Source organism: Peromyscus maniculatus, chromosome 9, assembly GCF_049852395.1.
Source record: "Peromyscus maniculatus bairdii isolate BWxNUB_F1_BW_parent chromosome 9, HU_Pman_BW_mat_3.1, whole genome shotgun sequence".
Classification (NCBI taxonomy): Eukaryota; Metazoa; Chordata; class Mammalia; order Rodentia; family Cricetidae; genus Peromyscus; species Peromyscus maniculatus.
The window spans coordinates 110,757,723-110,777,154 of record NC_134860.1 but is presented as its reverse complement, the minus strand read 5'-3'; positions in this window follow the sequence as shown (position 1 = coordinate 110,777,154).

The window sequence follows — 19,432 nt, the reverse complement described above, 5'->3', positions numbered from 1 at the left end:
GTCATCAAATGAAGCTCAATGGTGCCTGAGCACTTGGTGCAGTGTGTGGAACAGAAGAATGTCAGCTGTAGGTGCTGATGGATACAATGTTCTTGATATTGATGCCCGATCCTGCAGATAGTGGAAAGTAGGAGACTAGGGAGGCCCCTAGATTGCTGAAAAAAAAAAAAAACTGGGACAGAGATGTTGTTGCCATTTAGTAATGAAATGAAGCCCAGAGTCATACCACTTGTGTTTACTAGTAACAAATTAATGTGTGGCCCCTTAAGAGGCAGTTCTTGAGTCCTACTAACTGAGCAGAGAGGCAGCTCAGTTACTATGGTGAATATGGTGGTATATTATTTGTACTGAAATGTGATTTTAATTGCATGTTAATAAATAAAGTTGCCTGGGGGTCAGAGCTATTAGAGCCATAGCAATCCCAGCACTTGGTAGGCAGAGCTAGGTAGATCTCTATGTGTTCAAGGATACAGTCAGCATTGGAGACACACACCTTTAATCTCAATACCATAGAAGACCTGGAGGGCTGTACAACAGACAGTGACAAGGCAGTCATGTGGTTGGTTTTACAACCAATGAGAAGGCAGAACAGAATGTCTATATAATGACAAACAGACAGGAAGTAGCCCCCTTTTGGAGAGGTCTCTTGGCTTAAGAGGATAGCTGCTGCAGGCAGTAAGGCTCTTAGCTCTGATCTCTTGGCTTTCTTCTTTGCATTGGTATGGTGGTATTTTATTTGTACTGAAATGTGATTTTAATTGTATGTTAATAAATAAAGTTGCTCTGGGGTCAGAGCTATTAGAGCCATAGCAAGAATATGGTGGTTAGAAGAGCTAGGTAGATTTCTGTGTGTTCAGGGATACAGCCAGCATTAGAGACATACACCGTTAAGACCTGGAGAGTGGTACTTACAGGCAGTGATGAGGCAGTCATGTGGTCAGGTTTACAACCAATGAGAACGCAGAACAGAAAGACTATTTAAAGACAGACAAACAGGAAGTAGCTCTCTCTTGGGGAAGCTAGGAGCACTGCAGGAGGTAAGGTTTTACCTCTGAGCTCTGACCTCTAGGCTTTCTCTTTTACATTGGTTCTGTGTTTCTTATTTTAATAAGACGGTTGGATACATCTACACATTGGTTCTGTGTTTCTTATTTAATAACACAATTGGCTACATCTACAGGTGACCATCTTCACCCTGAAGCAAGGTTCTCAGAAAAGACTGTCATAAAGTACTGCAGTAACAGGGAGTTAAGTTTTCAGCAACATCTGTTTGAATTGTGGCACTCAGGGGAGCTGCAATGAGTTTAAGTAAAGGAATGGCCCCCCAGCTGGCTACCATCTGCTGCTGGGTGCACTTCTGCCAGTTCTGGAATGACTGTGAGGGCCCAGCAGGAAAGGTGGCATTGTCCTAGGTGTTACAGTGCCCTAGCAGTGGCACTCACCAAATTCTGAAAGTTGGATATAAACACTCTCAGGCCACTGATGAAGTAGGCCCTGATTTCAACTGTTAGTGTAACTTTAAGGATGTTATCAAAACTGTGAACTATATGCTTCAGAAATGAAACAGTTTTGAGTTCACCTGAAGTTTTAACTTTGGTGACTCATGATTCATGTACTCTCTGTCTTGTTGGAAAAAATGTTAATAGTTCTGTTAAGAGATCTTTTGGATGTTTACTGAAGTGTGCAAAGTAGTCCTATAGAGAATTTGCTCTTGAATGGAAGTTTGAAAGAACTGTAAATATGCATAGTAATATTCATGCTAGTTGTAAATATGTATAATAATATTAATACTATAATTATGATAATTAGTTGATATTAATGAACCATGGTTGGGTGAAGCTAAGAGAATCTTTAAGTTTGATGCAGTTTATTTGATCCATTTGCATTAAGAGTTTTTTGATTTAAAAAGGGGCTTGGGACAGCTAAGGCTGTTACAGACATCTTAGATCCATTAGAAAGAGAACATTTTATCTTTATTATCCTCTACTCCTTTACTTGGAGGTGTGGCAGCCCTAGGGATCACCATGGTTGTTCCAACTACTTGGAAGCTCATAGTAAGGACCTGAGTCAGATATGAATTAAGCTCTCTACGCTCTCCTACCAGAGGCTGGTAGTCAGAAACAGGCTTCTTGCTAGCTTCCATACTAAGACAGAGAACTCTTCATGGAAATGTATCTTGAAGATGGGAAAGGTTTATCTAGCTGGAGAAGATGGCCTAAGGCAGAAACAGTCTCTCTGGAAGGCCTGAAAGGTCCTTTATTATATTAAGAAGGGGGCCTGTGGGAGCCCACAGAGGTTTCCTAGTGAGATCTGTGCTTGCTTTATCTAAGAGGGCTGCATAAGTGGGTAACTTGACCACATGCATGATTACCGGGTGTTTGGAAGGGTCTGCACTTGGCTGTCCAGTATTCTTTGATCTAGCAAGGGAGAGGTCTTTTGCTCTGCATTTTGCTTTAGCATTGTTATAAAAAGCCATTTTGAAGAGACAGAAGGTGCCAGTGGATTTTGATCCAGGCCCTCCTGAAGCTATTTTGTTTCTGTCTATCTCATCTCTGCTATCTTTCTATCTACAAATTCCTTATTCCTCTCTTCTCCTCATAGGAACCCTGTAAATTGTGGGAGCTGGCCTCCCACACAAACCCATCTTCAGTAAAGATTATAATTTACCTTAATCCACTCTAAATATGGTTCTACCTCTTTGATTACACGACAACTATTGAAGGATGTAGAAATTTTCTAGAATTCAAATGCCCTTGACATTCAATTTAATATTCAAAGATAGGTTTGCTTTATTGGTTTGTTCAGTCCATTTGATAAGAACATGTCTCCCTTGTAAAATGTTGTTCTTTGTTGGCCACATTCTTCTTTTTATGGTGCAGAAGTTGTGTGGCTCTTGCAGGGGGACATTGTTTAGGATACTTACTCTGAAACAATGTGTGTGTTAGCTTTTTCTTAGGCCCTTCTGTTGATGCCTATGTTCTCTTCTTCCTAATACTTAAAAGAATCAGTGAGCGTAAAGACTGAAGAAACACTGCATTTTTTCTTTATATACAGCACAAATGGTAAAAATGATTCAATAGCAACTGTAGTAATTTTTTTTTCTTTTAGTACTAAGAAACATTTCCTATTATTATTCTCATTTGATGACTTTAAGACTATATTTAGAAGATTCTGACCACGAACCTTTTTATGAAGATTATACTTCTCTTATTTTTAATGAGTTACTATACTTTGCTGCTATGTCCCTCTATTGATATTTCCTGTCTTGGGAATAATTATTTTCAATTACTATATATCAAATACAGACTGTTATCTCAAATGATATCAAATACTTAATGTCTTGCATACTGGTCATTCACCCTTAGGTTCTTGATTTATTCTCTGATTCTATAGATTGATGAATTGTCTAATTAGCTACTAAGCACTGTGTAGGAAATTTAGTTCTGCTGAAAGCTGATAATGTCTGAGCAAGAATAAATGCTTATCTACAATGTGCTTCTTGTAGAAGTAAAGTGCCCTGCATGCATCTTCTCATTAAAATAAAAGACTAAAAATCCCCAACAAAAGCTCCTAGTGGGAGTGTGAGTTCCCTGTATCCTCAGTGGTCTTGATCGTGTCAGCATGGACCAGCAACCTCCAGGCTCTGGTTTAAATTATAACCAAGGAAATGAAGATCTGGTCCTTCTTTTTAAACTTGAGCATTGACCGAATGGGACAGCATTTCCTTAAAAAAAAAAAAAAAAAAAAAAAAAAAAAAAAAACTAATTTATTGCTTTTTCACTTCAATAAAGAAAGAATTTTTTTTTCCCTTTGCCTGACCACAATTCTGCAAAAATGTTGACCTAAACCAAAACACTCCAGGCCAGATGAGAAGATGGGATGCACAGGCCAATAGTTGAATCATATCTGTTTTGCTATGTGTCTATGAGCAAAATCAATACTTGTATGAAGCTTGAAGTTCATAGTTATTTTGGAGACACAAAAAATCTCCATGAGCCATAAGTACTGAGTTGCACATTGCCTTCAGTAAATTTACATTCTTTATGATTAAAGAGGGAAGTGATATGCTTGGAGCCCACTATTTAGCTTGAGTATGAAGACTCAAATGAAAATGTGTGTCTCATAAGCAAAGTTTTAGAAAATTGTACTTATTTTCTATGAATATTTATAAAATAAACATTATTGGAACTTTATATTTCCAAATGAAAATTGAAGGACAAGTATATTTCCATATATTATTGATTAAGTAGGTAGTAATTGAGCAAAATAATAAGGAAAATCAATAAAGGAAGTAAATTGAAAATAATGCTGCCATTTTTAACAATCATGTTTGTTTGTTTGTTTGTTTGTTTTGTTTTATTTTGTTTTTGGTAAAAGAGAGACTTCCAACTGAAAAGGTTACAGTGTTGACTACTAATAATGTTAAGATCTAACAATATATGACTATTTTGTTTGGCATCTATTTAAGCTAAAGTTGAAGAAATGCCACAGAAGTTACCACAGTAATATGATATTACATAAAGTGATATCATATGTTAGAACAGTGGATCCTATCATGCACAGCATGGCATTTTGAGTTATGTGTACACCCAATTTACAAGGAAAAATGTTAAATTCAGGTAAAATTCATTGAAGAAAAAATAAGAGATTTCAATGGAATTTAATGATATCTTCAGGCATACTCAGAGGAGATATGAGAGATTATTTTTAAAAGGAGAGTTTATAGGACTGGAGAGGTGATTCTATAGTTAAGAGTACCTTTCTCCTTCTTGAGAACACTGATTCATTTCCATGCCCCATATGGGAGTTTATAGTCATCTGTACACTCCAATACCAGTGGTTCTAATTCTCTCTTCTGACCTCCAAGGGCACTGCATCCATGTAGCATATGTGTGTATGTATATGCATATATTATATACATGCATATATATGTGCATCCATGCAGCATATGTGTGTTTGTGTGTGTGTGTGTGTGTGTGTGTGTGTGTGTGTGTGTGTGTGTGTGTGTGAATGAAGACAAAAGAGCCAAACACATAAGATAAAATACTGTTTGAGGTGGGATTTACAAGAAATTGGAGATAAGGCTCTATCAATTCCCCATCTTTTGTTTGCTTCATATGTGATAGTAGAGTAATATTACCTATTGACATAACTTGGCAACTATTAATCCTAGTGATTTTCATTAAATATTTTAAAGGGAAATCATTATATCATGCTGGCATTTTTGTTAAATCTCTGCCTGTGAAATATCTAAGTAAGTTTCATGTCAGGTAATAAAGTAAATGGAGTTGATGCTACAGATGTTTATTTTGCAAGCTATTCTTCTCATTTAAAATGAGACAGTAGGAGGATTTTCTTAGACATAGCAGTATTATTTTGTGTCATTGGTACTAATTTGCATCAGAGCAACTATGGAATATTTCTGTATGGAATTTCGAATTTATACACTAAGGACTTCATTTCTTTCATATTTCATATCATCCAAAGAAATGAGACAAACCATACCCTATACTTCCTGCTCTTCTTTCTTTCCTCCCCCTTCATTCTTCTCGCCCCTCTCTTCTTTTTTAATTTTGTAGTTATTTCATCCAATGCTGAATTTTGACTATTTCACAAAGGACTAAGATTCACCGTTCTCGAAAAACAGTTTAAATTGAAGCTGCTCTTCTAATCTTCGAAGAGTATTTTCCAAGAAAGACACATATCAGTGAAAGATAATTCCTGGAAAATGATGTCTTTTTCTCACAGGATTATTGATCAGATGACAGTGAGCCTCAATAGTGAGGTGAGGCTCACTCATGTTTAGTTGTTTGTGTTTTTTTTTTTTTTTCAATTTTAGGAGTCTTGAATTCATAGATGGAAAGCTAATTAAATAACCCCATTGTCTTTTTCCTGTAAGGCCTCATAAGGTGGGTAAGAGAGAGGTGGCCTTCTCCTGTGTTGTAGCCTCTATTTCTTTGTGTGGTCAGACTATTCAAAGTGTTTCTATCAAATTATTTAAAAATTGCTAGCTTATACAACATAGTAATAAAGCAAACTCTAAATGGCATGAGATTGATCCACTAGATCTGGTTATTCTTGACAAACTAGCAATGGAAATCAAGTCACATATCACTTTCCAAATTTTCTCATCTACATGCCCCTCTATTCAATTCCAATTTGTGAACTGAGGGATTTCTACAATTTTGAAGTCTTATATCCATAATAGTAGGCATTACAGACTGTAATTTATTGACAATATATTTATTTTCTTTAAGAATTATATGAAGTTGTGCTGTGAATATCGCTCTATATAATAAAGCACTGATTGGCCAGTGATCAGGCAGAAAGTATAGGCGGGACAAGGAGAGAGGAGAATTGAGGAAGGAGGGAGGAAAGAGAGACGGCCTGGAGCCGCCACCAGGACAAGGAAGATGTAAAGTACCGGTAAGCCACGAGCCATGTGGCAAACTAAAGATTAATAGAAGTGGGCTAAATATAAGAGTAAGAGCTAGACAATGATAGGCCTGAGCTAATGGCCAAGCAGTTTAAATAATGTAAGAGTCTGTGTGTTTATTTTATAAGTGGGCTCTGGGACTGGAGGGACTTGGCGGCGGGAGCTGGAGAAAAATTCTCCAACGACAAAGTTGTTTCAGAGTAGATGTTTCAGAGTAAAAGTTTCAGAGAGGATATTCCTTCTACCAAAGTTAGCTGAGAAAATCTAAGCTCCTAGCAACCCACAAGCTCTAAATAAATTAACTTTTTAAAAATGTATCAAAATTTAATTTCTTAACTGCTAAAAACTATTTCTTTTTTTGTTAATATTTACATATTCTTTCTACACGACCCTATCATTATTATTGTTGTTATATGTCTAGTAAATAATGAGTTTTATCTACTATTAAATGGAATAAAAAAAATAACCATAATAAAAACAATCAAACTGAAACATGTGAAATCAAGTGAAACAAACTTGCCAAGTATCCTTAAGAATGCATCACATTTCTTTTCTTTCGTCTCATAAACTATAAAGCACCTGCAGGCTTCTGTAAAATTTCTAGACATTTTCTGCTCCCATTGAAAAGGAAACTATCTTCAGTCTATGAGTGTTCCTAGCAAAGGAAAAAGGAAAAAAATCCAAAACACAGAAAACCAATCACTCCTCTTAGTCAGTTTGCTCTTTTTACCAAATGGCTAAGAGAGGAATCATCTTAAAACTATAAAGCTACTTCTTAATGACTGAATGTTTCAATGGCTCAGATGAAATACATTGACTCATATTTTCACACAATCTGTAAATGCAAAAAAAAAAAAAAAGGACAATCCTTTTTTTCAAGAATTTACACTCAAAAGTGATGCGCTAGCTCTCTCCACTTGTAAAGTTTTGTGCTGTGGTTATAAGTTGTACATCATAGCAAACATCAAGAAAAGTCTATAGGAGCCCTTCCTAATTATTAGTCATGGACTTTATCTCATTGTTTATAAGTGTATGCTTTTGGATTAAAACAACATAAATGCCTTCTTCTTCTGCATTATATGGTAAATATTCTGTACTCTCCCAAATAAAATTAATAAGCACTTGGGTTGTAGATTTTAAGCCTAGATTTTTTTATTACAAATAAATATAATTTTCTGCTTTCTTTGACCATATAACTTCTATATTCCATTTTCAGTTTAGTCCTACTGTGTGGCAGGATTTGAGATAAACAGTTTGTACAGGGTTATGCACTACAAAATTTGAAGATAAAAACATCAAATGTGAATGTAGGCAGTATTTTGAGTGTAAAACATAGAGATCGCCATCATTAGAGTCTCCTAACCTAAATACAAAGTTATTACCAATTGACTTTATTATTATTATTATTATTATTATTATCAAAGAAGTCTGAGAAGCAATTATAAGATGTATATTTATTTAACCAGTAATCAAGCATAAATAATTATAAATATAATTTTAGTAGTTTATACTACACTGTTTTATTCTATCTAACAATATGGATTTGTTCCATATGAATAAAATTATCCTGTGTTGGTCTCTTGTCAGTCAATAGATTATCTTAGTACATTATGCTACTGTATATAAGTATGTCTATTGAAATCATAACAGACATTTATAACCTCAATGTTATGGAAGCAAAAAACAAAACAAACAAACAACAACAACAATAAAAACAAAAATAAATTCAAGGCCCTTTAAAAGTTTAGTATCTGCTGAAGGGAATCTTCTTTTCTTCCAAAGTAGCTCATTCTCTGGATAGGACTACATGGAGTACACTGGGTGAAATGTGGAAGGAACAAAGTATGTATGCTGATTCTCTTGGTCACTTTATAACAAACCAGTCTACCTAGGGAGGCAGAGTCCACATTACTTAATCAGTTCTAATAAAGGTTTCATGTGTCAGCACAATCACATGGACATTTATGTGTCAATACATGAATTTTGGGATACGTTTAGACTATAATATAACCCAAGATTCAAATTCTTCACTTATAGGATTAAGTACTGATAGAATTTTCCACTCAATTACATATATATATGAAAAATAGTTAATCCTTAGTTTCAAAAATTTAAATATAATATAGTTTAACACACTTACATTTCAATGTGTAAATAGGATATTCATTGACCTGCTTAAATATATCTTTGTTTTGTTTGTTTTGGCTCCATAGACACTTTACACAACATTGATATCCCTTTATCAGTTCCCATGTGAGTTTGAGTGATAATGAAAATATTTATGCTCAGCAATCATTAAGAACAATATTATCACAGAGCAAAGTAAAAGAGCTTACTCAAAATTAAAGTCATTAAATTCATATATCTTATTTAATAAAGTTATTTCCCATCTGGATATGTATTAATAATTATAAAAACTCATTACATGTCTAATAGCATATAGAAATTAAATATATAAATTTTCATCTAGGTTAAGAGAAGAACAGAAGAGTTCAAGGAAATTTTTTAATTGGATTACAATGAAGCTAATAGTATAAAGTCATGTTTGGTTTAATATAGAAACAATTATGCATAGAAATATATGCAGATAAACTCAGAATATCCTTGTGTATTTCTTTTCTGTGTGTTCTATTAGGGAAGATGGTCTAGAATTGAAAACAAATAATAAGATGTCAAGATAATAAAATATCTTTTTAAACATATCAGAATCAAGAATAGTACACAATAAACATAATTAAACTAAAATTTTGGGGACGTAAATCCTAACGCAAACAAAAAAATATTAACTATTCATATTTGTATTCATATAATCATTTTAGCTAGTATTAAATTGAAATATTCTATGATTGAGGAAGACGGAAAGAAATACAAGAGGAAATGGAAAGATTGTAAGAGCCAAAGCATCATGAAGTCAGCTGTGAGAATGTTTACATATCTCTTATAAATGATAGTAAGCTACACCCTTGACATCTCAACAATGTGGCTGCCTAAATAAGACCTGAAGGAGCAGCTTTGTTTTGGAGTATAATCATCTATGTGTATTTGTCTACGATTACTCCAACTACAATTACTTGACCGTAGCCATACCTTTGAGTTTTTGAGCTCCCAGCATGGTGAATCTTACTTCTGCCCCTGATGGAAACACTAAGATTGTTGTTTACTGATGTAAGAGCTCCCTCATAAGCCAAAACATTTAGCAGCAACTGCAGAAGGGGTAACTATTCAACTATATATTAAAATACCACTAATTTAATTATGTTAATTTATCATCTAATTATTATTTTTTTAAAAAATCATGCAATTCTAACTCTATTAAAAAAGTTGCACCAAAGAACAATGCAAGTTTTTAATAGACATCTTATGGATCTCAGTATTTATGCAGTAGGGATTCATGCATAAAAACATACATTCACACACACAGACACAGAAATTCAGGCACACACAAAAATACCCATACATACATACAAAATATTCAAATGTATAACTAAGTTTTTAAAAGAGAAGTGATACTTTTAAACTTATCTAACTATTCCAAGAACTAAATTATTTATTTCATGCTTCTAAAACAGTACCTCACTATAACTCCACAAGCCAGTATTTCATCATTCATGACAAATATTTTATACAATTGAGAAGCAGAAGTAAGAAGTATATATTATTTAAAGTTGGAAGACATAGTGCAATAAAATGGTGTTTCTTAAAATATTTTTCCACTTTTATGGCACATTCATACTATTATTCTAGATAAATTTATTTCATGGATGTAATGTGTCAGTAAAAACAATAACTATGTTTTTAACTGATCAGTATTTCAAAAGTTAGCTCTATTTGACACTTATTGATAGAAAATGAATTAAGTGTCTGTGTTAGTTTTTGAATTATTGCCTATAGTGAACCACTATTCATAGAGATGCTTGAGTGCCACGCTGCCTGGTACAATTTTCAATGATGGAAACTGAGAGGAAGCTCAGTGACTTCTTCAAGATGATAGAAAATATTCAGACATTAGTTTAAGAACTAAAACAGAAGCAAAATGTGCCTGGATATGAATCTTAAATCTTATAAAAAAAGATTTAATTTTATTTTTCCACAACATACTTTAATTAACATTTGGGAATTTCATACAATGCACCATGATCACACTCCCCTCCACACTCCCAGGTCTACCCTCCCAACCTTGCCCCTCCCCAGGAAAAAACAAACAAACAAACCCAAAACAAGTTCCAATTGTGTTGTCTGTATACTCATTGGAGCATGGTCAAATTCCCAGTGGCCAGCCCTTTAAAGAGAACTAAGTCCTTCACCATCGCTGCTCTCCCCCCATTCTCCACTCCTCCACCCCTCCACCTTCCTACATCCCCCACCCTCTCCCCCTTTACCATCCATACCACCAGAAGCCATCAACTGTGAAGAGTATCTTTATCACAATTTTCAAGGACTCTCTAATAGCTTCATATCTGGACTGTTTCTTTTTGTCTGTGTGGGGTAGGCTGGCACAGAAACCTTCAATGTCTCTCATTCTCAGTTATAATTTGGCCATCATTGATACCGTTGCAAGAGAGGCCTCTCTGTTCATAGCAGCCGGAAGCAGCACAGATCATGGACATCAACATGGATTTCAGTGGCCTCCACGGATCATAGATTTCAATGTGGTTTCTGTTTGCAGCTCTGGTCTTGGATATCAACATAGTTTCCAGTGGCAATACAGATCATGGATACAACATGGTTTCCAGTGATAGCATGGATCAAGGAAATGTTGAGGAGACTTAACCTAGAATAAACCATTCTTCAACTTGTGTATCTTTTTGATGCTCAGAGTAAGGGTGATCCTATGGTTCAGCTGTGCCCAGAGTTAGAACTTTTACAAGCTCCAGGCTGCTGTATACCACCCTGCCTTCTGTGCTGTAACCTAGCTGGTACCCTGGACATGACCATCATGTATGCACCCCACACCATGATTTCTTTCCCCCAGCAAGGTGAGCAGCCCACAATCCTATTGGGCAGGAATGGGGGTTATTCTTATTCAAACCATCACACATGCAATCCCACAAATAAATGAATACACATAAGAAATCTTTAAAGTATTCCATTATTATAGTGGCTGACTCTCATAGCTATGCAAAGGGGCCAATGAGAAAAGCAGAAAAATATTCTTTATCACGGAAGCTCCAATATTTACTTGCCTGCACATTATCAAAGTATAGAGTTTCTGTTTGTGTGTGTGTGTGTGTGTGTGTGTGTGTGTGTGTGTGTGTGTGTGCCTAATTACATTGCCTCCATATATTTTAATCCTAAATAGCTTTGATTGCACACTTTCCTAGGGATAAACTGCCCTTTCATGGAATGTCCAATGCCTTCCATTTATTACCTATTGGAATTTGGGGAGATATTTGTGTTGTATAAAATCTAATAATCTGAGGGACCAGCAACTTGCTGCTTCACAACAGAGAGTGAACATATTACATTTCAAATTCTTCTGACACCCATTTAAATTGTGAGAATCTATTCAAGACAGATTTATATTTGGTAATGGAATCTTTCATCTCCACTAATTATGATTGTTAAATGGTTTGCACACTTCCCCTTGTAAATTTAATCTTTTGAAATTTACTGATACAGATAATTTGCATGGAGAAACAAATACCCAAATGTACATTTACAAATCATTGCAGGACACATTTTTTTAAGGACAAAAGTATTTAAAGACAACCTTCTGTATATTAATTAATTAGTGAATTATTCTCCTTATCACTAGCACATATGTTGATGGTATATCAGTTTCTCCATAATTATTTATAAGTATGGTCATGGATTGTCTACAGCATTTATCAATTCAACTGCAGAAATTAGAACCAATATTGCTATTAAAATATTCTTGCTGGGCAGTGGTGGCGTACGTCTTTAATCCCAGCACTAGGGCGGCAGAGCCAGGTGGATCTTTGTGAGTTCGAGGCCAGCCTGAGCTACACAGAGAAACCCTGTCTCGAAAAACCAAATATATATATATATGTATGTATATGTATATGTATATGTATATATATTCTTTACAGTCAGAAAATAAGTGAAATAGTAAAAACTCCTTAAGTGAAAGTACCAGATATCACATTACAGCTGTAGTTGAGTGGGTTGAGTGGGAGAGCTTTTGCTTACCATCCATCAGGTCTTGAATTTAATCCTGAGTACTGATAAACACAATAAAACAAAACAAAATAGAAGCAGGCAATTTGAGGGTTTGGGAGATTACTCAGCGGCAAATTCTTTTGTCTGGAATTAAGAGCAGATTTCACCATTTGGATTCCCATTCCCCCGCATAAAACCTGGCAGTTGTGGTCATTAACTGTAATTTCAGCTCTCATAAGGCAGAGAATGGAGATTTGCTAGGAATGTGGTTAACTAGACTGCCAGAGTCAGTTAGCTCACAGTTCAGGAGCAATAGCCCTTGTCTCAGCAAATAAAGAGGAAAGCAGCAAATAAAGATGTTACTCCAAGTCTACTTGTGGCCTCCATTTGCACACACACACACACACACACACACACACACACACACACACACACACAGTCATGTATAGATGGATCCATCCATACACATGGATCCACACAAATGTACACTGGTACCCACACATGTGAACACACACATAGCAATACACATCATATAAATGTACACATGCAAAACAATTATAAGAGAACATGAAAGACTAGAGATGATTAATATGTCAGTATTATTAATAACATACAATTGTCACTGCACCCTGTATATTAGAATTAGAAACTTAAGGTGAATGTTTCTTCTGCATTTTCAAGACTTCTGTTTCACAATCATAAGAGTTGCATATTCCATTGTAATGGAAAATATTAAGTGCTAAGAAGTTTCCAGTATGATAAAATAATTTATTTTATTTTGTCTTTTTTCCTAAAATTGAAAATAACTTTTATTACGTAATATACCTAATCATGGCTTCCTATCCTTCACTCAAGTTCCTACCCATCTCCTCTCCCATTTGGTTCCACTGTCTTTATATCATAAGAAGTCAGGATACCAAGGGATAATAATTCAATAAAATATAATATAAAATGATAAAAGCTAACAACTTGTAACAGGAAAAAAATAGTCCAAGAGAAGGCACAAAAAAAAAAAAAAAACAGACACAGATTCAGAAACTAGCAGTTCACATACTCAATGGCATAAACTCTAAACTGAAAAGTCATAACATATTGAACAGAACTTTAGGTTAAAAAGACAGAATATCTCCTACTATCATTGATTGAGGGTCAATATGTGATTTAAGCTATAGTAATGCTTCTTTTATGAACTTGTGTTTGGTGTATGGATGTCAAGAATTTCCATGTCCTCTTCATACATTTTGGCTTTGGTAAGTATGTGGTGTCCTTCCCTATCACTTCTGATTAGTTTTGGTTTGAAGTCTAATTTGTCAGATATTAAAATGGCTACATCAGCATGCTTCTCAGGTCCTTTGGCTTCAAATATCTTTTTCTATCTTTTTACCCCAAGGTGATGTCTATCCTTGATGTTAAGGTGTGTTTCAAGGATGCAACAGAAAGGTGGATCATGTTTCACATCCATTCTGTTAGTCTGTTTCTGTTTATTGGGGAATTGAGATCACTGATGTTGAGAGATACCAATGTATAGTCTTTGTTGATATCTCTTATTTTGTTGTTTGTTATTGTTGTTGTTGTGGAGGTGGTGGTAGTGGTGGAAGAGGAAGTGGTGGTGGGTATGTGTTTCCACTATTTTGATTGCTGGTCTGGGGTTGTTTATTACTTGTATTTTCTTAGATGTGGTTCTATGGTTAACCTCTTTTGGTGGAGTTTTCCTTTTAGCACATTCTGCAGGGCTGAGTGTGTAAATTGATATTGCTTAAAATCAGTTCTTTTTGTATCATAGATTGTCTTATTTTCTCCATGTACTGTGATTGAGAATTTTTTCTGGGCATAATATTCCAGGCTGGCATCATGCTGAAGTAAAGCCTGTAGAACATCTGCTCAGGCACTATTGGAAGTTAGGGTCTCCACTTTGAAGTCAGGTTCAATTCTCATAGGGATGCTTTTATATTTTGCTTGGTCTTTTTCCCTTCCAGCTTTCAATAGTTTTCTTTGTTTTGTATATCTAGTGTTTTGATTATTATTGGCCTAAGAGAATTTCTTTCTAGTTCAATGTATTTGCTGTTCTGCATGCTTCTTGTACCTTGATATGCATATCCTTCATTAGGTTAGGAAATTTTTCTTCGATAATTTTGATGAAAATATGTTCTGTGCCTTTTACCTGGGTGTCTTCCCATTCCTCTATTCCTATTATTCTTAAATTTTCCCCTTTTATGGTGTCCCAGGTTTCCTGGATGTTCTGTGCCATGAGTTCTAGAGGTTTTAGATTTAAGATTTTCTTTGACCAATGATCCATTTCTTCTATTGAGATCTGTCTTCCATCACTTTCATTCACCAACAGAATGAAACAGTTTAATATTTAGAGATACCTATGCAATTTTAAGAAATTCTATAAAATATTCCCAAAAAATTTTGACTTTCTAGTTGAAAACATGAACTATGGACATTTATTCAAAGATTTTTGTTAATTGTTTAATAATAGTGATACTGAAGAATAAATTATTTATTTTCCCACACCTCTTTTTAGTTAAAACTTACCTAATGGCTGAGGAGTTTGTCAGTGAAATCACACTGTGTCTACGTTGTTTGTAAACAAAGGGCAGCCGTGGGCAGAGGCTGCTAGCTTGGTTTGCACACCCATGGACTTTCACCCTCACTAGTTATGTCTTGCCACACACTGAATCCAGTGGGTTTACATAATGATATATACCTATCATGCCAATTAGCATGGCTACTTTTCCATGAGCTTGGAATTTTTAAAAACTTAAGCAAAACACAGGTCAACATACATGTGTTTTGAATAGTATTCCCATTGTGATCATGTAAATGTTTTTCAAGAAAAAAATGTATGCATGGTAAACCATTTCAGATACAGTATTTTGTGAGGGGAGGATGACCTCAAGCTGCTGACTCTTATGAAGAATGGGGTGACAGATACTTGCAACAACACACAGATTATGCAGTGCTGGGATGAAACACAGTATTTGTCATTAGTCAAATACTCTACCAACTGAAGCAAGTGCCCACATATCTACCTTTGTTTTTTTAATATAGCATAATGATTAATACCAAATGTGTAAGCAAGATTTTAGAGTATAATATGTACTTTTTTTTTTTTACCAAATGTATCAAGTCTAGTATATGATACTATCTGGTTAAGATAGATACAGTTTTTCAAAGACTTTTGTCAGTAAAGCTAAACTTGAAGTGAGAACTACCTCATTATTTAAAGTATAACCTATGAAACTTTGATTATAATTCCTCCATCTCCATTTATATTTAGGAGGTTTCTAATTAGGTAAGTGATATGAAACCATAAAAGTGAAATACAGTAGTAAATTTCTATCAGGACTGTTTTAATCCAACAGGAAGACACCTTCAATCTTCCCACATCAACAGAATGCTCCTGCATTCCTAAGACTCAAGCAAAGACAAAAGAGACTGCCTGCTTTATAGACTGATCACTTCCTGATAACCTTGTAATATTAGTTAACAGTTACTTTTTGAAAGAACAACAAAAATAGAAATTAGAGTTACAATCCTAATAACCAATGTGTACTTAGGGAATGCAAGCCAAAAGTTCAGCAAATACTATTCTTAAGTCCAACATCTGTGAGACAAAAAGTAAACATGAACCACCTACTGCAAATTTCAGTATATAATATTGAAATTAAGAATTACCCAGTTACAGTTATAATTATAATAACTTCTCCAAAAGTCTTAGAACCAAAGTTAGCTATTTATTCTTTACACATATTTTCTCAAGCTGACCCTATATATTTTGTAAACTTTTCAAAAAATATGCAATATCAAAATACACTAATTGTAAGATCTAGAAACTATATTTTAATATAATCAAGTCTGAGATATTCTTAAAACAAACATTAGAGATTTTTTTCCCTTAATTTCCTTATGCTAAAGAAAATATATAGTTTTAATTAATCTATATAATTTAAAATACTACCTTGGATTGATTCAATATGTATAATATGTATACACATTCTATAGTTTTTAAGTCAGTTTAAATATATGTGTTTTAGTTTTTCATTTTTTATAGTGATAACTTCTGCTCTTGGTATACAATGTAGAGAAAGAATGTGCATGAGAAATGATGATGTATTATAAATATTAATATATACTTTTAATTTCATATTTAGAATGTATGTGATACATCAACTACTAATTTTCTCAGATTAAATGATCCTTTCTTTAGTGTGAAAGATTTCCTCTCTAATGAAGAATTGGCTACAGTCGCCATATGATTGATACAGATAAATCAGACTATATGTGCACCAAATGTAATCTAAATGTCTAAAACCAATAACATTATAAATAGTTTCTTATCTCTACTAATATATAAGCATATGTGGTAAGAAATGATCATGTTTAACAATACACTTGTATTTTAAAGTTTATGCCTAACAATCTTATGCTATTTGCTCCAAACAATTAAATGTTGTCTTGACTAGATTTCTAAATCTTAACCTACAGATTTCGGTTATTTAGAACATAGAAGAGAATAGTCCTTTGTGTGAAGATTGTTTATTTTACTCTGTTCTCTTTTGACAGTTCAAAGCATAAATATAATTTTGAAGCTTGAAGATAATGGAAATCATGAGAATAACAATTATTTTAAAGCAAAGAATTGATTGTAGTTATATGACTATTTGAGAAAAAAATAGTGATTCAGCAGAGACTAGCTAGTTATTTTACATAAAAAGCAATAATTTTGTCAAAAAAAATTCCTTCTTGTCTTTCTAGGTGAAAAAATTTTATTTAAATCTTAACAACTTTTCCTGATTTGTTCATTAACTATTATACTCAGCAGAATTATTTATATTTACCTTTAGGATATGTTTTACATCAACTTCTACCTTCAGGTATAATTACAAAATTAACTAACTGAATTTTAAATATCTGTTTGGACTTGCAGATTTTATTTTTATTTTTATTTTTATTATTATTATTATTATTATTATTATTATTATTATTATTATTATATTCTTCCTAATATGTCATTTGTACAACATACTTAGGATAGCTTCAATTTTGTAGAATTATTTTGTTTCAATTACAAATACTGTACCCTATCATAAGGAAACCTCCTGATAAACCTCTTATTGCTGAAATTATGAAATGCAAAGACACATGAACCACACATACACAGCTAAACACAATACTGTGTTGCATCAGTTTTATCAGTTGTTAAACCTTCCCAAAGCCTGGCTGCCTAGGAACCTGTGCTCACTATCTCTGACTTACACTGTCGGGAAATAATCATAATGCTGGTCACTCCAGAAATAAAAATAAAATGTTGATACATGGTGTTCACTGGGTGCATGTGGTTTTATGTCGAGTTGGTAACTATTTAAATGAAGCACGGTGATTTGCAACATTTCACACATTAGTTCAGATGGTTGAACTGGTCATATGTGTCTTTTGTAATAGTTTTTAAAATCCCATGTATGTCAATTACAATAAATATTTTTATGAGTAGAACCTAGGTAATCATTCTTCTTCAAAGAAATAGAGATGAAAGAATTTGTGACAGGGAAAGATGAAAGAAGACAGATACAATTCCAAGAACTGATAACCAGCTGCCTAGAGTCAGGCTAAGCTTTTATTCTCAGATTCTTCCCAGATTTATATAAATAATAACTTCTTCATCAAGGTTTTTAGTTGCATAATCTTATATGTTCTGATAATGAAATTAATGAAAAAGAGAAAAGGTCATTGTTGGCCTTTAGAAAAAAAAGTACTAGCCTATGTCCAGTATTTCTGATTGAGAAAATAATTATTTCCTGTAAGCAGAAATTTTATGAAAATTTCCCCTTCTATGAATACCACTTGAGAAAATTCTTGAACAGCAGTTATGGTAAAACTGATTGTTAAGTACAGGGCCAAACTTTGTGCTTTGTGTTGGTTGGGCACAGAAGCAATGGCTGCTACTTTCAAACATTAATAACTCCTTAAATTGCACATTAAAATTCCATCACATGAATTTATTATTTAAAACTCCAGTAAATTTAATATTATCTCTAAAGCAACTATTATAGAGACTTAATGGATTTCTTAATGGGATAGCATGAGACTCGTCACAGAGTTCTAATTAGAATGGAGGCTTGAGAATCAACCAACATATGAGGAGATTATTCTAGTAATGATTTTATATTTTCAAGCAAATGAAAAGAAAAACTATTGAAAACATTGAAAGAAAATGTGCACACCACACAGCTCAATTTAAGGCTACTCCTTTTAATATATATTATACATATTAGAATTTCATTATATGTATATGTTGTGTCCTTCAAATGTTAAATAATTGGTATATCAAGATTATAAATTCAACTCAATATGGACTTTATTTTTTTCAAGACAGGGTTTCTCTGTGTAGTTTGGTGCCTCTCCTGGATCTTGCTCTGTAGACCAGGCTGGCCTTGAACTCACAGAGATCCACCTGCCTCTGCCTCCCAAGTGCTGGGATTAAAGGCTTGCGCCACCACCAGAGCAATATCCATAGCAACCACTGCCTGGCTGGACAATTTTTAATATTTCTGACTTTAAAAAGTCTACCATGTGCAAGAGCCATATTTGTGTTAGGTTTCCAGTGTGCAATCTGGTACACAGGAATGGGCAAGAAGCCCAGTTTGTACATGGATGGTAGGATATGAACTCTGGTCCTCGTGGCTATACAATTATTCTTAATTCGTGAGTCATCTCTCTAGCCCTTACTTTTATATCTTGTCTATTATCTAATTTATTTTGATTTATATTATATTACTTTCACAAATAAATATAAGAACATTTCTTAATGATATTGACTAAGTTTCCTTGGCTATTTATGTAACTACAGACATTTGTTACAAATGTATCATT